This window comes from Dipodomys ordii, unplaced genomic scaffold (genome assembly GCF_000151885.1).
Source record: "Dipodomys ordii isolate 6190 unplaced genomic scaffold, Dord_2.0 Scaffold24, whole genome shotgun sequence".
NCBI lineage: Eukaryota > Metazoa > Chordata > Mammalia > Rodentia > Heteromyidae > Dipodomys > Dipodomys ordii.
In genome coordinates, this window is record NW_012267240.1 from 5,780,500 (window position 1) to 5,804,404 (window position 23,905).

The 23,905-nt window shown below is 36.4% G+C and overlaps 1 protein-coding gene across 4 annotated transcripts in view; it reads right to left on the reverse strand.

The window, feature by feature from the left end:
• Positions 1-23,905, reverse strand: part of Znf438 (zinc finger protein 438) — a 141,618-nt gene that overhangs the window by 35,366 nt on the left and 82,347 nt on the right. For 3 of the 4 annotated variants that reach the window (XM_013014781.1, XM_013014783.1, XM_013014782.1), the window contains one exon: positions 10,143-10,231. The gene's annotated coding sequence lies outside the window, so the exon portion shown is untranslated. Of the gene's footprint in view, positions 1-10,142; positions 10,232-14,094; positions 14,146-23,905 lie in introns of those variants that run through there. The other variant, XM_013014784.1, reaches the window with a different exon arrangement.

The window sequence follows — 23,905 nt, forward strand, 5'->3', positions numbered from 1 at the left end:
TTTTCCAATATCACATATTGAAAATTTTCCTTTTCCCGATGTGTGCTGTGATCACCTATGTTGAAAATCAGTTGGCTGTAGATGAACAGGGTTATTTCTTGGCATGCAATTTGTTTCCACTGGTCTCTTATACATGCCTGTATAATACTATAGTCTTAAAGTATATTTTGAAGTCATGTAGTATAATATTTCCAAGTATATGCTGGAAGATTATGTTCTTTATCTTCAAATTCTTTATTGGCTACTCAAGGTCAAGATAATTTTAACTATACTCCCAGTATTTTGGTATCTAAATTAGAAAACTCAAAGTCATAGTGGCTTTTGTTACCATGAAAGGCAGCGCTGTATTTAATTTTATTATAATTATGGAAAATTAATATATTGTGTTATTGATGTACCTATCACTTAATAAAGAAACCAATGAATAATCACAATGTTGAAAATGACAGATTGCATAATGCATTGTAAATATAATAGAGGAAAAGATGTGGTAAATAGCTATATAAATTATCAGTATTTTTCAAACAACACATAAGGAAAGTCAGTGTGCACTTTTACTCCAGGGAGTAAGCACTGTGTCCTGGGAAGTATATAAGAATCTGTGAAAATTATGATCTGACCTTTCTTAAATTGCTGAAAAGCATATTAAGCAGAACAATCTATCAAAAAGGAACAAAAATTAAAGAATGCAAACAGCAAATATCATCAATTATGGCAAGATCTAGTAAAAGGAGCTTTATAAATCACTCATATGATTGCTTTTAATTTTAGTTAATATATCATATTTAAGCAGGTTCATTAAAAATGAAAATTAGGTGAATCTGTTACTTAAGAAAGTGACAGCTGGAAATAGAAATTTCCCCATTTCCTCTTTATTGAGGAGCCTGAGGCAAACACTGCCTTGTCTTTGTTATGCTGCTTTGCCAAGGTTCCTAAAACTAAATCTCAATCTACAACCTTAGAGAAAAAAGATAATCACTTCCAAGTTCAAAAAGCTTCCAGACATCAGATCATGTACAGTTGTGTGGTGAGTGCTTGCTCTCTGTGTCTGCATGAACACTGATCACAGAATTGCAATGCAGCTGTCAATCTAGAAAACTATTTTCAGGAAACTATTTCCTGGGAATAGATATGTCTTACATCACCAGATAGCCATGAACATTCAGATAAACGCCATAATAACATAACAACATTGGCCACAAAAACTTGTAATGCAAAACTAGCAAAAACAGTAATGATTCTTTCAGTGTCTTATAATGGGCAATTTAGCATGCTCTTTTTGGTACATTGAGATAATGCTATTGTTATCCTGCTCTGATTGGGTAGTTACTGCTGTGCAAGGCTTTCTTCCAGTTTTGCTTCTACCATGATTTTGTGCCCGTTGATTTGAAAGCATAACATGGTGATAGTCACACAAGATTTCAGGTGTGAGGTCAGAACTGGTCAGTGAATTCATAGATCATAGCTTTTTCTAGACTGGATATTATACATCCCTTTGGCAAAATGGTACTAGTTTGGTAGTAGTGTTCTATCAGGTAAGTGTGACACATCGTTTAACCATTAACTGATAGACATCTGAGTTGTTGCCATCTATGGGTTATCATGAATAAATATGTGTCTAGTTGTGTAGATAGGTGTTTTCATATGTCTTGGGTAAAACTTAAGCGGAAATTTGGGGTGGTAATTGTCTGTTCTCCAAAGAAGTTGTGTTCATGGATTTTTTTTCAAAAGAAAAATCAGCCTTGATTTTCATTACAGAGTAGAACCCAGGGCCTTATACATGCCTCAAAAACTCTACCACTTCAGTTACAACCACAGTCCTTTTGTGTTTTGTTTTTTGAGAAAAAGTCTTGTTAATTTTGCCCAGCCTGGCCTTAAATTTGGATCCTTCTGACTCTGCTCCCAAAATTGCTGTAATAGTAGATTATAGGCATGTTCCACCAAGTCTGGTACTTTAAAAAGCTACTTTTTTTTTTTTTTTTTTGTCGTGGGGCTTGAACTCTGGGCCTGGGTGCTGTCTCTCAGCTCTTCAGCTCGAGGCTGGCACTGTACCACTTGAGCCACAGATCCACTTCCAGTTTTCTGGTAGATAACTGGAGAAGAGTCTCATGAACTTTCCTGCCAGGGCTGGCTTTGAACCATCATCCTCAGATGTTGGCCTCCTGAGTAGCTAGGATTACAGGCATGAGCCATCAGCGCCCGGCCTAAAAAGCTGCTTTTAAGAAATGGAGTTCAAATGTGTTTTTTCTTTCAGGCAATTGTTTCTAACACATTTATAAGATTATTTCTTTGTTTCCTTTGTATGTCCCTCCCCCACAGTATAACCCCTGCTTTCACTGTATTTGATTTCCGTATAATCTGAGGAGGGGAAGGGGCAAAACAAATTGTTTAAATAGGGATACAGGTGGACCCATTGCAACAATGAGATGTACAAGTCATTATGTCGAAAATGAACTTTACAACTTTGGTGGGGGGGGAGGATTGGGTGGGGGGGGTCAGGGGGAGAATGGGAAGGGATGGGAAGGAAAAACAAAGGAGGAGGCTACAATGCTTGATAAGAAATGTCTCATTGGGCTGGGAAGGTAGCTCAGTGGTAGAGCACTTGCCTTGCATGCCTGAGGCCCTGGGTTCAATTCCTCAGCACCACATAAGCAAAAAGAAAAAAGCCGGAAGTGGCGCTGTGATAGAGCACTAGCCTTGAGCTGAAGAGCTGAGGGACAGCGCCCAGGCCCAGAGTTCAGGCCCCACGACCAGACCCTCCCCCCCCCAAAAAAAAAGAAGTGTCTCATTATCTTGCCCATGTAATTGTAATCCCTCTGTACAGTATTTTCACAATAATAAAAAAAAGAAATGGAGTTCATGTTTCTTATGATTAAGAGGATCAAAATACCTTCAGGTTCAATTTTGTTAAAATAATAGAGTCTTACTGTATATGAATCAACTGATAATAGTATTCATCATTACTCAACTGTAATAAGTGCTTCTTTCTATCTCAATCTATCCTACTAATCAAATTAAATTCTCAAATTGGCGCTAAAGAATCAGAGAAGCTAAGGCTTAATCTACGTAAGTTTTAATCCACTTAGTAAATTCTCAGTGCTTATATTCATATTTATACTGACATAAAATATTAATGTTTAGAATTTTTTCCTTCCCTAAATAAGCATATGCTGTTAGTAAGTTCAAAATAAAAGTATTTCAAATTCACCTATGTTTAATGCCAGCTACTGATAAAGAAAAAAACTTCAGAGTGTCACTGGGAGGCTAGTTTCAGACCCTTCGAGGCACTGTATCTAATGGTTCTTTAATCTTTGGAAGAAGTCCTAAATTCCTTATGTTTACATTCTGTAAGGAGGTCTTCCTAGATACACATGACTATCCCCCACAAGTTACTACCAGGGTGAGAAAATGTTCATTCACCCTCGTTGAAGTTTTTTTTTTTTAATACTTTTAGGTTTGAACTTGTTTGCTAGGCAGGCATTCTATTATTTGAGCCACACTTCCCACCAATATGTACATTTTCAAGCCAACTTACTTACTGTCTTTTCTGTTTGTTTTTTTTGTGGAAGTAATTTTAATGGACTCATATTTTACATAGATGCCATTCACATTACCCAGTAATGGGACAACTAGCACACAATTAGATTTGGCATGTGGTGTGCAATCCAAGCAGTACATCCATTCAAGACTTTACTTTTCCCATTTGATTTCAAATATAAGCTACTTGTGCTGTTAATGAGACTTCTAATACTCTGAGGATCTTCATAATTTATTCTTTCAAAGAATTTTAGGATGAGAACATTTCCAGTAATAAAACAACCGCAGATTTAGGGATCAAATTTCTCAGCTTTGAAGATACCTTATGGACAATGTTATCACAACAGAGAAACAGAAGCCCCATAATGATTTTCTTTCATGAATGCAATGAAATCACTTAATTACCTCGAAATAAAAAATGTGTAGAACATTCTAATTATGCAACCATTTAATATCACAGTTGGCAATTCAGTGGCTTATAGGTTCACATTTAAAAAAAGCACACAAACTTATTTTCCTAAATGACCAATGCACAGTATAAAAAATGCATATCCATGCTTTATTTTGTTATTTTTAAATTCCTAAAAAACATGAAAATTTATTTCTCTGAGTAGTAACCCATATGTTTAATTATTAAACAAAGCTTTTCCTAAAACTTGGAAATAATTAACTTGTTTATTTAACTTATCCAATATATTTTATTGTTAAATTTATTTTAAGCATATTTTTATTAACTTTAAGTAGTTATGCAAAGGCATTGCCATTCAACAAAAGCTGTTTATGAGTGAGCGCAAAGCATCCTGATCAATGCCACTCCTTTAGCATTCTCCCCCATTCCTCCCAATCCCATCCTTTCCCTAATTTTCTTAATTTTGCAGGATATGCATTGAATTTTATGACTGAGTTCTCCCTCTTCCTTTCTTCATTCATCTGTCCCCCTCCCCGTGACCACCCCGCTTTCCAGTATCTGTTTCCTGGTGTTTATTTTGTTGGAATATGAGTTAGCATTTCTAAGTAATTATACCATTGGAGTTCTCTCCCAAATCTACCATTACATCTTTAACCCCACATTCCATCATCTTAGTTCTCACAGCTTGGGAGGGGATAGATAATTTGTCCAAGAGAAGAGTTACCTAGATTCTGTATATTGAAAATAATTTACAAAAATACTGTTGAAAAACAGGGTACACATGTTCATAAAATTCTCTAGCATTTTTTAAAAAGAAATTAATTTTAATTGTTGGCATTAAAGATATAAAGAAATGCAGTATAATATACTTAGAAGACAAACGACATTATTTCCAAACATAAGATCTAATTATTCATCTCATGCAGAGGTCTTTGTGCTATATGTATAATTGAACTAGGGAGGCTAATAATGTTTTAAAAGTCATTTTTCTGCCTCAATACAAATCTATTTAGGAAAATGTATTCTAGTCCAGGCCCAATTTCTTTCCCCTTCACAGATTTTCTATAAATTTTCTTCCAACTTTGATGGCTCTACCTAGAATTTTATAATTTAATTTCTAGTCTTCAGGTTCCAGATCACAGTATTGTGTGATTAGATGGTGTCAACATATTCCAGTTGGCTACCTCCAAACTCAATGCATCTCCTGCCTGCACACTAAGCTCCTGAGAAGTATTTTTCAAAACAATTGTTCTGCTCCATCACCACCATCATTGCTTTAGTGTAGGTACTCAGCTACTTGCTACCACGCCTCCCGTCTTACCTCTTTCCAATCTATGATTTCTGTATAAATAGAATAATCTTTCCATGATTTCCTTTGTGATTAAAAATGTAAAGAAAAGCTACTTTAAATATATGCATATACCTTATTTTTAAAAAAAATGCAGCCATGATGTCCTCTTCCTCGACTATAGTTCTAATCTTATTTCTTCTTACAGTGGTTACTTGGCTTTAAATCTGGGCCTCATGCTTGCTAGACAAGTGCTCTACCACTTGGGCTACATCCTTGTCTTTTTTTTTTTTTTTGCTCTAATTAGTTTTTTAAAGGGTCTCACACTTTTTTCAGTCTGAGACCCTGATCCTCATGCTTATACTTCCTGTATAGCTGAGATGACAGGTGCACACCACCATTGTGAGATGAAGTCTTGGCAACAATTTTGCCTGAGTTGCCCTTGAACCTCAATCTTCCCATTCTCTGCTTAAAAGTAGCTGAAATGATTGGTGTGAGCTACAATGCTCAAGCCTAAATCTATCTTCCTTCCTTCCTTCCTTCTCTCTCTCTCTCTCTCTCTTTCTTTCTTTCTTTCTTCTGTTAGTCGAGGGGCTTAAACTCTGGGCCTGGGCACTGTCCCTCAGCTCTTCACCTCAAGGCTAACACTCTATCACTTGAGCCACAGCGCCACTTCCAGCTTTTTCTGCTTATGTGGTGCTGAGGAATTGAACCCAGGGCTTCATGCATGCGAGGCAAGCACTCTACCACTGAGCCACCTTCCCAGTCCCTAAATCTTATTTTTTGATTGTTTCAGTTGTAAACATTATCTATTGACGTCTCCCCATAGAATTTTAAAAGTTATCTCTTAATTAACAAAAAGTATTAACTAACAATATTTCTAAGTACAGAATTTCAGGTTGAAATTTAAGGGCATTGTTTCAGTGGCATATGGTTGTGAATGTTAATGTGAAGACATTCAGAAATACTGTGATTTGTGGTTCTTTGTAAGTAATCTTTTGCTTACAGAAAATGTTTAATAAACATCTCAGGCCCGGTGTCAGTGGTTCACACCTGTAATCCTAGTCACTTAGGAGGCTGAGATCTGAGAATCGCAGTTCAAAGCCAATCCAGTCAGGAAAATCTGTGAAACTCTATCTCCACTAAAACTACCAAAAAACCAGAAAGGGAGCTGTGGTTCAAGTGGTAGAACTCTAGCCTTGAGCAAAAGAACTGCAGGGACAGCGCCCAGGTCTTGAGTACAAGCCCCAGAATCAGCATACACATATACAAAAAAAGCATCTCGGCCTACTTTCATCCATTTGCCAAATGTTTAGTGTCCCTTTCTATCTGGAAACCTATGTGTTTCAGTTCCTAGGAGATTTCCTGTTTTCTGAGATATTCTCTGTCAACAACTGTTAATCAGATGTTATCTTCCCTAGATAGTTATAACTTTTTTCCTCTCTTTCCTTTGTTGTATTGATCTGATGTTGCCATTCAGAAAAAAAAATTCTCTTGGTAAGAAATGTACGCATTATCCTGCCCATGTAATTGTAACTCCTCTGTACAGTATGTTCACAAATAAAATAAAATTAAATTTAAAAAAAATAAAAATAAATAAATAATGAAAAAAAAGAAAAAAAATTCTTAATTTTCCAACATTTTAACTTTACTTCCTAGTTATATATTTAATATTGTTCCATAATTAAAACTGACAGATAACTAAATATAAATTTCCTATAATTTATACAATTGTCTGGTGTTTTTGAACTGTACCAATCCTGACATGATTTAAATGTTATTTTATGTAAATGTAAAAGAAGTCCTCATGTTGTTGGGAGAGGTAACCATGTTTGCAATCCTACCACCCCACCCAAGAGGCTGAGACAGGAGGTTCCAGAGGCCAGGTCAGGCTATATACACATTGAGACCCTGTCTCAAACAAACAAACAAACCAAAGTCCTCACTACTTCAATTTTTCTGGTATCGAGTTAGAGAGATTTTCAGATATAATATCATTGTTTAAAGTTTAAAGTTCCATTACTCACAGATATAAGTCCTAAGAAACAAAAATTTCCAACATCATCTATCTATGTAGTATGTTAATAAGGCTGCTTTTTCTATAAATACAATACATTTCATCCTTGATGACTTTAAACTATCCTTCCATTTCTTATGTGTTTGAATATATAAGACAGATATTAGAAATACTTGGATCTTTTTTGTTTGTTTGATGATGGTTCTGGACTTGAACTCAGGGCCTAAGTTCTGTCTCTAGGTGTTTCTGCTGAAGGCTAGTGCTCTACCATTTGAGCCACAGATCTAGTTCTGGCTTTCTGGTAGTTAACTGGAGACAAAATTCTCAGGGGCTTTCCTCCCTGAGCAGGCTTTGAACCAAGATCCTTAGATCTCAGCTTCCTAAGTAGCTAGGATTACTATCTTGAGCCATTGATGCCTAGCTTTTTGATTTAGGTCTTTTTATATCAAACAGAACATGCTTGGACTTTCTAGTCTGGCTTCCAATTCTAACAGAATGAGAAGTACTTCAGGCCAACAAGGTTACCACTGATGAAGAAGAAAACATTTCACAAAGGAATAGATAATATCATCTGGTAATAAAGAACACTAAGCAGTGAAATAAATACCACAGGAGAAGGAGGTTGTCATTTGCCAAGGATATCTGTTATGAAACAGTTCATTATCTTGTTCCTGTCAATCAGTTTAGCTGGTTGAATGGATTTAATTTATTATTTTAGACATTTAGACATTTCCACTACTTTAGCTCTTCTCTTATCTGCACAGGGACAAAATCGTCTTTAAACTAAGCGGGTTTACAGAAAGTTGATGTAATTTTTGTAAGAGCATTTCAAATTCCTCACATCCCCTTTCCCTCTTCTCCTTCACCTGCTGGTTACCTCTCTGTGGACCAACTCGTGGGCTATCAACACATTCCATTTCTGCCCCTCACCTCCCTTCCATTCAGACTCTCACTGTGGCCAGTTTAGCACATTTATCTCTCAGTTGCCATGTCTAGTTTTTTCCTTTTCTACAAATTTCAGCATTAAATTTAAATCTGCTTCATTTCCCACTAACTTCAACCATGCTTTATAGCTTTTCTCATATTCTTGTGGAGTATATGAACTGGTGAGAGTGCATGCGTGTGTGTGTGTGTGTGTGTGTGTGTGTGTGTTTGTGTGTGTGTGTGTGTACTTAGTGGTACTGGTTTGAGTCAGCGCCTCCTGCTTGCTAAGCAAGGACTTTGCCACTTGAGCTATTCTATCAATCTCCCCCACCTCCCGCTTTTTTGGGGGGGAGGGGTCTTGGGGCTTGAACAAAAGGTCTGGGCATTGTCCCTGAGCTTCTTTTGCTCAAGGCCAGAACTCTACTACTTGAGTCACAGCTTATATTTTATTAGAGATAGGAGTCTCACAAATCTTCCTGTCCCAGCTGGCTTCAAACTGTAATCTTCAGGTTTCAGTCTCCTGAGTAGCTAGAAATACAGGGTTTGAGCCACTGGCACCTAGCTGAACTGGTTATTTTTGAGAGAGGTTATCATGTCTAGGCCAGCCTGGACTATAAACCTCCAATTTGTATAATGTGCAATTGTATACATATAGCTTTGTACAAAATAGGATAATTTCTGTAGGATAAATCCACAACCAGAAATTTCTGGGTTGGTTTAAAATTTTTATAGATATTGGTAAATTATTACTCAAAGCCCTTTTCTTTTCTTTCTTTCTTTCTTTTTTTTTTTCGGTCAGTGGTGGAGCTTGAATTCAGGGCCTGGGCGTTGTCCCTGAGCTCTTCTGCTCAAGACTAATGCTCTACCACTTTGAGCCATAGCACTACTTCCTGGCCTTTCCTGCCTGGGGCTAGTTTTGAATCATGTTCCTCAGATCTCAGCCCCCATAGGCATGAGCCACCTGTGCCTGGCTTCAAAGTATTTTTATGAATTTACCCAACATATGAAAATGACTTAAAAACTATTTGTGAAAACTGCTATAGATTTTCTTCAACTGAATGTGAAGATTTAAAAATTCCAACGTATCTACATATGGTTGGGGATGCAAACATTGATTTTCACTGAAATATACAAACCCTTGAAAAGGAAATGAGAACCAAGATTCACAACCCAAAGACTGAAGGATGATTGCTTATGGAAAATCTGAGAAACTGGCAAAGGGAAAGAGTCCATTTGAAGAGACAGTGATGCTGTTAGTGTTCATGCAGAAAGACCCACTAGCTGGTACTAGCACATTCTTGCTATGAATATGAAATCAGTGACTTCCTCACTGAAAAAAAGACAAGCCAGAGAAAATAGCACGTATTTGAAAAGTAGCTACTAAGGACATTTTCCCCCTAGACATTACAGAACACACAGGTGAGGCTTTGAGATAATGTATAACAAAAATTGGGCTCTGTTGTCTAATATGAAATGTTATATTGACTGAGGTGCTACTGGCTGAGGATCAGGTGAACCCAATTAACCCAATTTTTTAACTTGCCCATACTAAGTGATTTATTTTAGATGTGTAGCTACTCCAAAAGTCCTTTAGGGTACAATATGGAAAAACCATAAATAGGCCATAAAGGTCATGACATTAATTTTGTTGTCATTCTCATGCTTTAAGCATGCATCAAAAAGAAAAAGAAGACTGTCCTTTGGGAACGAAGGCAAATCTGAAACTAATTATAATAGTTATTATCATAATAGTATTAAATTAAACACTGTGTCCCTAGCTAAATTTATTTGGGTATATTTTGCTAATGAATGTAACTTCTCAAATAGGATTACTATAGTCTTGCATAGAACAAAATGGTTTACCTGGGCTCATTTCAAAGCTTTATTCAAGAGGTAAAAACTTCAAATTCACTGGGTATAACACTGAATCAAGAGTCTTTATCTGCCATGCTTAATAGCCTACTTACAGACAGCTTTCTCTTATTTTCTGTTGTCATATGCTTCTTCTCTGATGTCAAATGAAGATTTGCTTGTAACCATTACTATTTATTTCAACCTGAAAGAAAACAGGGAGAAAATATCTCAATATCTCAGTAGCTTCTTTCTGTGCTTAAAGTTTATTTTTTTGTTTGTTTTGGTTGGTCATGGGGCTTGAACTCTGGGCTTGGCCGCTGTCCCTGGGCTCTTCAGCTCAAGGTGTGAGCTCTACCGCTTAAGCCACAGCGCCACTTCCAGTTTTCTATTGGTTTATTGGAGATAAGAGTCTCATGGACTTACTTGCGGGGGCTGACTTCAGACAGTGATCCTCAGATCTCAGCCTCCTGAGTAGCTAGTATTACAGGCATGTGCCACCGGTTGCTCTGTGCTTAAAGGTTTTAAGAACCAAACTACTTTGTGCATTTAGAGAACTTACATCTAAGGTGAATGATAGTCCAGGTTCCACCCACCTTCCAAGCACTTGATCTGAGCACCAGGCAGGACAGGAAGCCATCTGACCTATTCTGTGGGAGTATTTGCTGCTTGAAACTTCAATGTTACCTACAACTTAAATGTGTTCTATGGCCCCCTGGGACTTGTGTGACTTCTCTTGGAGCATCCAGTGACACTTCTCAGTAGATGAATGGATGAAGAAAATGTGATACACACACACACACAAACACACGTGAATTCCATGCCTCCATCAGAAAGAATGACACTTCTCATTTGTTAGGAAATGGGAAAACTTGGAAAAAAATCATATTAAGTGAAGTACATCAGTTCCATGATTATAACAGACATTAAAAAATTCCTAATGACATCATAGCTGTTATATGTGGCAGACAGACAGAACTACCAGAGCCACCAGCAGGCTCAGGATATGAACATAAAACTTGCCCAAGACCTCAAAATGATCTCTCCTAGAGTGCCATAAAGATGCTGGTAACATATTTGGGAGTCATACAAGCTAGTGCCATGTTGTGATAGCCCGGGATCCATGCATGGATAGAGCCCTTCTCAAGTGAGCATATATATGAACAAGAACAATGATCCTGTAGTGTGACCACTTGGCCCCTCAGTACCCAGAACTTGGGTTTGAGACTGTTCAATCTGTATTGGGAGTCTACACACAAGTGGTCACACAAACTTAGGCATACATTTTTTTTTCCTTCAGTAGTAGTAGGATGTGAACTCCAAGTATTACACTTCCTAGGCAGGTTGCTTTACTACTTAATCCGTATCTCCAGCCTTTTTTTTTTTTTTCTAAACTTAGTTTCAGTAGGATCTTTTTTTTTTTTTTTTTTTTCAGCATTAAATTTAAATCTGCTTCATTTCCCCTGAGTGCTGTCCCTAAGCTCTTCAGCTCAAGGCTAGCATTCTACCACTTGAGCCACAGCGCCACTTCCGGCTTTTTTCTTTTTGCTTATGTGGTGCTGAGGAATCGAACCCAGGGCCTCAGGCATGCAAGGCAAGTGCTCTACCACTGAGCCACCTTCCCAGCCCCTTTCAGTAGGATCTTGTTTTGACCAGTGCTAGCTTTGGACACTGATCCTCCTACCTCTATCTCCTGAGTAGCTGGGATCAGAGGCATGCACCACTATGTCTGGTCCTCTTTATCATTTTTTGCATTTTCCTCATTTCAATTTCACAACTAACATTACAGTCAACAAATAATTTAGAAAAATCAAATGCTCAAAGTCTATCCATTAGCTATTTAATAAAAGGATCTACTGTACCTAAATTGATTAAAAAATTAAATGTAAATTCTTAAAATTCATAAACACTTTTTTCTAACCTGAAAGAAATTTGAACTAAAATATTAGCACAAAAGTAAAAAAATAAAAGCAACAGTATTTTCTAACTTCAATTAGCTAATGTCCTGTTATTCTACACTCAATTTGTATAATTTAATTCTTCTTTCCTAACACTGGCTTCACCTATCTTTCCTGACAGACTCAAAACTACAAGGGTGGGGTCCACATCTATATTGTTCCTACTAGCCCAAATGCCTTGGAGAAGAAATTTTCAAATGTCTTTGACAAGTGGACTTGAATTTAAAAGATATAAATTTAAACCAAAGGAATGTAATATTTTACAGCTGTTCAAAGAAAAGTATTTCTTAATAAAGATTATGTAACCAACCAACAGAACAAAAAGGTATACATAGTTAACAATAGTGTACGGGTGGAAGAAAGAAAGAAACGATTGGTGTGACAAAATTAAAACATGTGTTCTCTAAGCACAATTACCAAATGCCTCCAATTTTGGCTACCTTATAAATATTAACCTCCAATTCATACAGTCAAAGACTTTTAAAAATAACAAGCAACTTCTGAAAGTTACTGTATGTTATCATTGAAAAATTACTACTTCTTAATGTGAATGTTTTGGATTTCGTTGCACTGCAAAAATCTCTGGAAGGAATTATAGGATAGCAAATAGCCTAGTTTTAGGTAAATCTAATTCATACAACTTACCAGTTATTAATTTGTCCTTAATGCTGCCCAAACCTCCATACAACAAAGAAAACCACAATAAACAGCAACAGAAGATTAAGTTAATTTTCAGGTGGGGGTTAGAGAGGAAAATGCTATTAGTATAACAATAGAACCAGAAACCTACATTTATTTTTGAGATTGCTATGTTTCAAACAATATTCTAACTGTTTTCAGTGTGTCCCAGCTTATTTTTATTATATGGCATGGGCATTTTATGACCCCCCCCCATTTTGTGTATAAGGAAATTTAGGCACAAAGCGGTTGCGAATTATCCAATCTCACACAGCCAGTGAACATGTCCTTGAGGACTTGGGACAGGCTTTATCTTTAAACTTCGCCAACACTCCACTCGTAAAGTTTCCATTTCAAATGACAAACAATTCTCTGAAATTAAAATATATAATAGAATAAGCACATTTGGAAAAAATGTGTTCATGCTTATCAACAGTAAGGAGTTAGTCTTTAGACTGAGTCTATATTGACAGTAACAAATATGGAGACAATTCAAATAGATGGGAACTACATTATTTTCATGGGAAAAATAAGTAACCACAGTCCTTGCTCCTTTCTTGTTTATGCAAGTTAGTGTGAACAGTATTGTTAAAAATGTCATTGAAACCGAGTGCAGGTGGCTCACACCTATAATCCTAGCTATTAAGGAGACTGCAATCTGAGGATCATGGTTCAAAACCAGTAGAGAAGCTGTTAAACTCTTATCTCTAATAAACTACTCAGAAAAAGTTGGAAGTGGCACTTTGGCTCAAGTGGTACAGCACTAGCCTTGAGCAGAAGTTCAGGAACAGCACTCAGGCTCTGAGTTCAAGTCTTGTTAAAGTCAAATCATGAAGAATGATGAAAGGGTGACATCGGTCAAGATGCAATATACTTATAAACTAATTTGTTGAATGCTAATCTCTTTGTACAACTACTTAAAGATAATAATCTTTAAAATATATACTAGTATCTTCTCTAAATGATTTTTTTTTATTTTCTTAGCTTAAATTTCCTTAAAAACTGGGAGCCAGTGGCTCATGCTTGTAATCCGAGTTACTCAGGAGGCTGAGATTGGACGACGTTGGCTCAAAACCAGGCTGGAAAGAAAAATTTCTAAGAATCTCTGAGACTCTTATATCTAATTTACTACCAAAAAGCAAGAAATAGCGCTAGTCTTGAGCACAGAAGCTTCGGGACAACACTCAGGCCATCAGTTCATGCCTCAAGACGGACACACAGACACACAGACACACACACACACAATTCCCTCAAGCTTTATTGTGTACAAAATATTCACAATGTTTTAAATGTGTTTCTAATATTTTTCCGTTAGTACTACATCAGAAATAAAGTACTAGTGGCCAGGAAGATGCTTTTCTTTTTTTATGTTTTTTTTAATTGTAAAAATACTGTACAGAGGTGCTTTTCTTAAATAGTCTGTTTTACTTACATCCCATGCATGTGTATCTTGTTTTCTTCACAGGGTTCACCTGTTGGCTCTGTGCACTGCTTTTAAATCCAACTGTATGCATGCCCATAACTAACTCTGCAAGAGTCATTCGAAAGAAAGGGTATGGTATAAATTAAAATTAATTTCATTGTAGTTGTGTGTACATGTATGTGTGTGCATGCACGTGTGCATGTGTGTGTGTGTGTGTGCCAGTACTGAGGCTTGAACTTAGGGCCTGAGTGCTGCCTCTTTTCTACTCATGACTGGAATTCTCCCACTTCTGATTTCTGGGTGGTTAATTGGAAGAGTCTCTGGGACTTTCTTATTTGAAGTGGTTTTGAACTGAGATCCTCAGATCTCAGCCTCTTGAGTAACTAGGATTAGACATGAGTCACTGGCACCTGGCTCTCAGTGTAGTGTTAAATCACCCAAGTGGCTTTTTGAAGTTTTAAGAAAACAAAACACTATTCTATTCCATGTAACTGTGGAATAGAAACATCATTTAAGAACTAAGTTGACATTTTAGAATTGGGGCTGGCCAAGGAAGTTAAGAAATTGCTAAAACAGAATTCATTCCAGATATTTCTCGTTGGAAGGGAGTAACATGCCAGAAAATTATTTCAGTGTCGACTTGCATTACTTTCATCAAATGAGGAAACTTAAATGACAGGTGATCTCTACAACACTGTGCCAAGTACCTTCTAATAAAACACAGAGGTTGTTAGCTAAGACAAAAGAGACTCCCTGAGCACAATTCATCTGGCAAATATTAAAAATTTTGTTTGCTTGATTTTCTCAATTTGTACTTTTCCAAAATATTTTCTATCACTAAATGGCATGACTCTATATTATATGTGACTGCTTTTGTAACAAGAAGGTATTTTTGGCAGAAAAAAAATCCAGTCATGTTAACTTAAGTTGTATATACCAAGGGAACAGCTCTAGCTCAGAACTAACATCCAGCCTCCTACCTCCAAAAATATAGCATGTAGAAGAGTCTTGCCCTTTATTGCTTACCTATCCATCTTGGTGGTCAGCAAATTATACCAATTTCATCTCCTAAATAGCTTGTAGATACATCCATTTGTTTCCTTGTATGGCTTAACTCTCTAGTGTGAATAGCTGTATCATGTCCAATCCAGATCAGTGAGTACTTTCAATTGGTATTCAGTGCTCCATTCTTGCCCCTTTAGCTAACATAGCCAAAGTAATGTTTTCAAAACACTAATTAGAACACTCCTTCTCACAATGAATATCTCTCAAAGCCATAACACATCTATGGAAACTTGACCTGCTTCATTCTGTATTCCTTTCCCTATACTTTGTGTCCTGGCCACACTAGCTTTCTTTAGATTCCTGAACATAATGCAGCTTTCTAAGTATGTATTTATACATGTTGTATTGCCTCTCACTTTTTGCTCTGATAATCTGGATGATCCTTCAGATCTGAATTATAGTCAGCTTTCTGTTGCTGTGACAAATCACCTGAGAAAATCAACTCAAAAGGAGGAAGGATTGTTTGTTTTAGCTTATGGTTTCTGAGGATTAAGATCATGGATGGTTCAGTTACTTTTGAGCCTGTGGTCAGGCAGTATATCATGGTGATAGGAGAACATGGCAGTGAGAAGGGGCCAGTGTCCCTTTCAAGGGTAACTTCCCTCTATGACCCAACTTCCCTCTGCTAGCTTTCACCTGTAAGGGTCCACCAACTCCCAGAAGAATTACAGGCTTGCAAAAAAGCCTGTAGCATATAAGCCTTTGGGAGATACTTAAGATACAAACCATAACCAGATCTCAAGGCAAAATCTTAGGAGAATGGTCCTGACCTAGTCTGGTTCAGATATTCATGCTAATAGACTTAGTAATTCTTGAATCTTTTTTTTTTGTAATACTTGCTTTTACTTGATTTTACTTAAGATGATGCTTAGTACCCTTGACATAGGGAAGGGTTCACATCCCTTTGTGTTCACATAGTACCATATACATTTAGCATAATTAGCATTTATTCATAATACAATGGATGTAATGTACATGGCATAAATTCCATCATTTAAATGATTATATCTAGGAACATAATAGGTATATTCCGTACAGATAAGGTCATTAGCTTAATCTATACTTCATTTTATGAAGTTAAACTTTTCCAAAGAAGCTTTCCATATCCTTTACTTCAGTAATGCACAGTTTCCCATTTCTACATATTTCCACTAACACTTGCTTTTTCCATTACTTGATTAAATGGTATTTCATTGTGTTTACTTTCTACTAACTAATGATATTGTCTTTTTTAAGTGTTCACTGAAAATTTCTGCATTTAAGAATGTATTAAATTCCTTTGTCCAGTTTTTTAAAACTTTTCATTGCTGAGTTTTCAGGAATTTTTCCTATATTGTGAATGAAAGTCTGGTCAAACAGGTAACTAGTAAAAATTTCCCACCATTCTGTAATAGCACTATTGTCTTCCCCTGGCTTCTATATTTTGAAGCATAAGAGTTATTAGCTTAGGCCAACTTATCTATTTTCTGTTGCTGTAGCTTATGCTTTTGTGACCTAATCCAGAGTCATAAAGATGTCAGCCCATATCTTCAGGTTCATTGATCTGGTTTGAGTTCATCTTTATATTGAGTTCATCTTCTATCTTGCATGTGAATATCCACTTGTCCCAATACTACTAGCTAAAAATACTCTTCTTTCTCATTGAATTGTCTTGACCTTTGTTAAAAATCAATATCTCAGCTGGGCACAGATGGCACATGCCTATAATCCTAGCTACTCAGGAGACTGAGATCTGAAGATTGCAGTTTGAAATCAATCAATCAATAAATTGCTGCAAATGTTTTTTTTTAATGTGCCTAAAAAAATTCCAAACTCTTCCTCATAGCTTCTTTAATGTTGACCTCATTCTTAGCAGAAACAAACTGGCAGATATCCTAAACTCAGAACCACCCAAATCACTCTAATGGTGTCCTATGAACACTCTTCTCAAAAGTCACAAGTAGTGAGAAAAAGGTGTTTTGGTCAAGTAGGAAATCCATTGCCCAGCTCAGGTTTAGAAACACAAGAGTCAGGCTCCTGGATGATCAATACTGAACCTTCTCCCCTGAGCTCGTTAAACTTTCTGAAATTTCAATGCTCTTCCCATAGCTGCTCTCTGATTTCCTGTTGCCCAAAGAGAAGGTACTCTCCAATATTACCCACACCTTCACAAGAAACTCAATCCCTACCTTCAGAGCTGACCCAAAGGAGGGATGCCCCTCATCCTTCCCAAGGCCAGGCCTGGGATCTCTTCTCTCTTGTTTTGCCACACAGAAACATTATTTCTCTCTCTCAATCTGTTCCTTTAAGCACATTTCTTATGCTGACTTTTAAGCAAACCCAAATCTCTTCCAATAAAACAAGAAAAACATCATTTGGTTTCACATCTCCGTGCAGCTGTAGCCACAGGCCTATCTAGGATTTTCCTTGTTTCAAATAAGCTTCTGTATAAAACTACCCAAGTGTTCTCAGCCATTTCCTCATCTCCTGTCCATGCTCCCTGTCCTCTGAGCCCTACCACACCTCCTCCAAGATTGCCTCTGCCAAAGCCATACACAGAGGCTGTTCAGTCCTCATTTTACCTGACCTCTTAGCAGCAAAACAACTTTCCTAATGTCCTCCTTAGGGGTTTCTTGTCTCTTAGCCTACATGAACCAGAAAGCCTTGTTTCAGACTTTTGCTTTCCTGGCCATCCTTGGCCATTGACTGCTGGAGCCTTTCTAGGTAAACATCAAGTCTTACTTTATATTCTCTCCCTAGGGTATCTTATCTGCAGCATTTTTATTTAAACCACACTCTTAGATTAAAAACAAGCCCTATAACCTCTTCTCTGTGCTCCTACATCATATGACTCTCCTTATCTGTCTTCCGGGGCGTGTACCCACTGTAAACCTGCTTGGTCTCAGAGGTGGATTTCTTGAATTCTGATCCTATCTTTTCTTCTTAGTATCTGCCTTTGGACAAGACTCTTAATATGGCTACATCTCTGTATTCCTAACTAGCTTTACCCCACTCCTCTTCCATGCCTTGCTCCTTTTCACCAAAGGTCTTTGCCTATGCTCTTTCCTCTGTTTCAAGTGCTTTTTCCTCCTGCTCTTCTAGTTAAGTCTTTTTTATCCTTTAGATTGCTACTTAAATGACCTTCCTGAAGGAAGCCTTCGATGAAGCCACTTTTACTGTTGGTTCTGACTGCTCCAGGCTTTTCCTTCAGGACAGAGGAAGGTGAGGGGCATTAGAAAAGAAGAGCAAAGGAAACGTTCAGTCAGTCAGAAATTTAAAGAAGATAATCACTGCCAAGAGAAAAAGCAAGCACTAGGCAGTGGGTAAGGAGATGTACTCAGATAACCATCAGCTAATGAAGAGAGTTGAGTCATCACTGGCTATGTAAGGGGAAAAAATCCTCAACAGCAAATCTGCTGGAATCAGAACAAAGAAATATTTTGATCTCCAACCCTGCAGTGGTTTATTAGACTGAATTAGGGAGTACAATGATCTTTAATTATTTTTTCTATGAAAATATATTTTCAGTATAAAGACGATAATTTTTCTGTATTTGGTATGCTAGGATATAGACAAATACAATCAAAATGACAAAATAAAATGAATGTATGCTTTAATTAATAGGTTAATTTCAACATTTTAAATCTAAATCTACATAATTTTATGTTATATGTGTATATGTAAACAGTAAAAATATATAGATAGGATTCTACTAAACAATAAGGAAAAAAGGGCATTTTTTATCATTTTCTTTTAATCATTGTATCCTTGTCAGGTTTGGTATCAGGGTAATATTGGTTTCACAGACTGAGTTTGATTGTAATCGTTCCCTTTGTATTTCATGGAAGAGCTTGAGGAACACTGGTATTAGTTCCTTAAAGTTCTGATATAAATTGACATGAATCCATCTGGCTCTGGACTTTCCTTTGTTAGACTCTCTCTCTTTTTTGGGGGGGAGGTGGTCGTGGGGCTTGAACTCTGGGCCTGGGTGCTGTCCCTCAACTCTTTAGCTCAAGGCTAGCACTCTACCACTTAAGCCACAATGCCACTTATGGTTTTCTGGTGGTTTACTGGAGATAAGAGTCTCATGGCCTTTCCTGCCGGGGCTGGCTATGAACCATGATCCTCAGATCTCAGCCTCCTTAGTAGCTAGGATTATAGGCATGAGCCACTGGCACCCGGTGTCATTAGACTTTTATTACTGCTTCAATCCTGTAGCATATTAGAGGTAAATTTATATAGAAAAGTATACATTCCCTCTACATTTTCCAGTTCATTGGACTACAGATTTTTAAAGTATTATCTAATGAGCCTCTACATTTCTTGGGTATTTGTTGCATCTCTAAATTTAATTTGGGTCTTTTCTTTCTTTTGGGGGGAGTCAGTTTGGCTGTTTTTTGAGTAGAAAAAAAAAAGACTACTCTATACCCTAACTTACTTAAAAAGAAAAGAGTTAAATAGTTCCTATACTATGGAGGTTTTCTATTTTTTTCTTTCTTATAGAAACCATTTTTTGTCTTATTGATTATTATATTGTAGACTTCATTCCATTATTTTCTGCCCTAATCTTTATAATCTCATTCCATCTGCTAATTTGGGACTTGGCTGTTCTTGTTTTTCCAGGAGTCTGAGGTGCATCATTAGGCTGTTTATTTGAGAAAGCTCTGCTCACCTCTCTCTTTTGGATGTAGGCACTTACAGCTATGACCTTTCATCTTGGCCTTGCCTCTGCTGTGTCTCATAGGTTCTGGCAAATACTGTTTTTATTATATTTAAAAGTTTAAAAATCTAACCCCACTCATTTCTTCAGTGACTCAATGGTTTGTACAACAATGTACTGTTCAATCTCCATATATCTGGGTATCTTTTGCAGTTTCTCTTGTTTTGAGTTCTAGTTTTATTCTACTGTGGTATGGAAGAATACAGGAGTGTTTTCAATTTTCTTATATGGATATCTTATATCCATAAAGACTGTCCTAAAATACATTCAACAACTTGAATCAATCTCAAAAAATTATACTGAATGAAAAAAAATCAATCCCCAAAGGTTATATACTCCCAGGATTCAATCTATGAATTATTGAAATGAAAAATTATGAAAACAGACAACCAACCAATTATCTCCAGGGCATGGGGATGGAGGTGGAGAAGTGGGAGAGTAAATGTGGTGGTCAAAGGGCCCTTTTAAAGAGAATTCCCATAAAGAGAAGTCTGTCTTGACTGTGGTATGCATAACAAGCTACATACTGGAGTAGGGTACCAGAAAGGTAGGCTGAGATCAGAAAGATTGTGGTTCCAGGATAGCCTGGGCAAAAAGTTTGTGAGACTCTATCTGAAGAGAAAAAGAGCACCTGCCTCGTATGAGGCCCTGGGTTCTCTGCCCAGCACTACAAAGAATCAGATAAATAGACAGCATTAAAGTGTTTATACTGTATAAAAAATGGTTATTAGACCACCCACCCCTAACTACAGAATTCCAGTTTAGTTAAAAGTAGTCTTCCTCCATTTGACCACATTCTATCCATGTGGGCATCAGCTCATGAAGAAATGGAAATTTATGTAGACAAAAGGAAAAACATCTTGAGGTTGTAATGAGTACGATAAACAAGTGTTAATATCTTATAAAGTACATCTTAAATATATTTGAAAGTTTGAGATCGTAATGACATAAACAACTATTTATGACATGACCTAAGAAAAACTGCTTCCTCTTTAGGTACTTTGAAGTATTAAAAAAATCACATAGAATTAAATTACAAAGCTCGTACACTTGTTTATGCAGCTGGTCTTTTAAAAGTGGAGCAACTTTAAACCTATGATTCTAATAGGCTTACTGGTGACACCCCAATCCTTTGAAAAATAAATGAAATATCATAAATCACTTGACAGTTCTTAAGCTTAGGTTTTTATCATCAGACTTTAAAAATAAAAAGCAATATTTAAGGATAGAATCTTGTTGTGTACCCTATAAAACTAAAGATAGAAAATAAATCATGCTATTAAATATGATTTGGACCCCTGACTTCAATACTTAACGATTAAATTGACATAATATTTGTGTCTGTTCCTATGGGAATTCATACAAGCAGAACAGCTTTTCTTACAAAATACGGCAGAAGTCTGGTACTTATGGTGATAAATGAAGCAATAAGGCTTTGGAATTGCAATTGTGTAAATTTAAGTACTTCATATAAGCAACCAGACTGTCATCCTGTAGGGATATCCAGCACTATGAATTTATTATTTCATGTTGGAATGTTGGAATACTTACAAAGGGTAAGTCCTTTTAATTTTAAGCTACAAGTTTAGGACCACATTATAGCCAGAGCTTTCAACCTGTGTATCTGGCATGTTTATTTAACAAAAAAATTTCACAGTTTTTGTAAGAAATGCTGAGATAAAAACCATAACCTTGAAAATGATTAGGGTTCAACAGAATGGCAGTCTAGGTGCTAGCTAGAGTACTCTGATAATTTTTATCACAGTTAAGTTTCAAGAAAGTAAGTGATAGGATACATTCTCCATGACCTGGCTATATAGTATAAATTAAATGATGGGCCAGTTCATTTAATAAAAGCATGTATTCAGAAGTCAGCTAGATCTGTCTAGAAGAAGGTCAAAGCTAGGCCTCCTGATTGTCTGGCCCATCTATTTTACAGGAGTTCTATCAAAGGAAATTCATTTGAAAGGTCAAAATATTACTTCTGTCTTTCTTGATTGTTTCATTTGCCCTTCACATAAGTGAAAATCCATAATTCTCCTTTCCTTTCTGAAAGCAGTAGTGACACAACTTCTGAGAAACAATCTCAGATTTACTCTACACTTAGACAAACCATAATCATTCAGTATTTCAGTAACTTTTCTAGATCATTTTTAGGATGTAGTTACCAAAACTGAAGTCTGCTAATACAGCCTTAACCATATTAGGCTGTGAACAGGCATCTGACCACATTTGAGTGAATGACTGAATCACTGACAAAGGGAATCTTACTCTCTAGATTCTGCACATTGTTGCGTATTATTGGTAATGAAGCGTCCTGAATGATTATTCAAATGTACTTTTTGTGGAAACAATACTATTGAATCTTGAATACACACCAAATGATACTCCCACCAGCTGTCTAATAAAGACAACAACACAATGGACACCTGTTTTCCCTGCTGGCCAGCTTAGGAAACAGAACATTACTGTTAACTTTGAAGACTACTTTATGGCTTTTCCCACTCCAATTCTTGTCCTTTCCATGCCTTTGTCCAACTATTCTAATTTTTGTATTTCCAATGTTACCATATATGTAACCTAATCAATTTATTGTTTCATTTTGGCAAGATTCTGGATGGACCTTTTATTATCTGGAATCATTCCTAAGGAGCATTCTTATGTCTCCTGTCTTTAATCACTCAACATAATGTTCATGAGATTCATCCAAGATGATGTATTTAGTGACATATCTCATTGATGGATATCTGAGCTATTTCCACTTTTCTGGAAACTTCTTATACATATTTTCCACTAACATTTCACAGTTTCTATGCATCAAAGTATTACTGAACTGCCATAAACTCAACTAGTTAGATAATGACAACCTTTTTTTTAGACAGCTGACCTAATTTATATAATGGCTAATGATTTGTTTTTGGGGATTTTTTTTGTGCCAATCTGGTGGACATAAAGAAGCATCTTCTTGTGATAATGTTAAAAGCTTGTTCTTTCTTGTCAGGTAAATTTTAAACTAAAAGACATACATAACTCCTAAGTACACCATTCTGTGAATTTTTTCAATGTGTATACCTGTAACCTTAGTCAACCTCTTCCCTAACCTTCAGAAGCCACCATTGCTCTGATCCTTTCTCTTCACACTTAGATGCTGAGTTATATAAGTTCTTTATGTAGTCCTCAGATAAATATGTTTGTCTTTGTGTTCATGTAGCTCTTTTGATGAGCATAAGATTTTATCCTGATAAAGTCACTTTTTTCTATTTAAATCATTCTCTTTTCAAATCTTCAGAAAATTTCTTTAAAACTTTAATATTTTTTCAAATATTTCTTAGAAAATACTTTCCAGTGGATAAATGCAGAAAGGAATGGCAGTGAATACAGTTATAATACTAAATGTACACACGTGAAAATGGAAATCGTTAAATTGAGGGGACTGGTGGTGTCGAGATAAATGGAGGTGAAATGGAGGGAAGGGAGGGTGACACTGATCAAGATGCACTGCACTTCTACACTGACATGTACAACTACTCAGAGGTAAATATTTTCTATCTTCAAGTCAAAATATATTCTCTTGCGTTTGATGACTGCTTTATACCACATAAGAAATGTCTGTCTATCCTCGAAATATAAGGATATTCTCAGATGTTTCTGTACAAATTTTTATGGTTTTAACTTTTACATTTGTACCATTTTGAATTGGTTATTGTAGTTGGTGCAGGTAAGAACTAAGATTCCATCCCCTTGGACATCTAGCTGTTCTAGCACCCCTTAATGAAAATGTTTTCTTTCCCAGCTGAGTTGCTTTGGATCTTGATTAAAAATTCATATATATGTGTGTGTGTGTGTGTGTGTGTAGGTATATTCTGGTCTTTTAGTTGCATCCATTTATTTGTTAATGTATATGGCAATAACATATGCTTTCACTATTACAATTTTAAAATCATGGTAAAAGTCAAGTCTTTTAGCCATGTTTTGAAGATTATGTATATTATCAGTCTTTTATATTTCATAAAACTTAAAGAATGAGCTTGCAAATTTTACAAAAAGTAGATTATA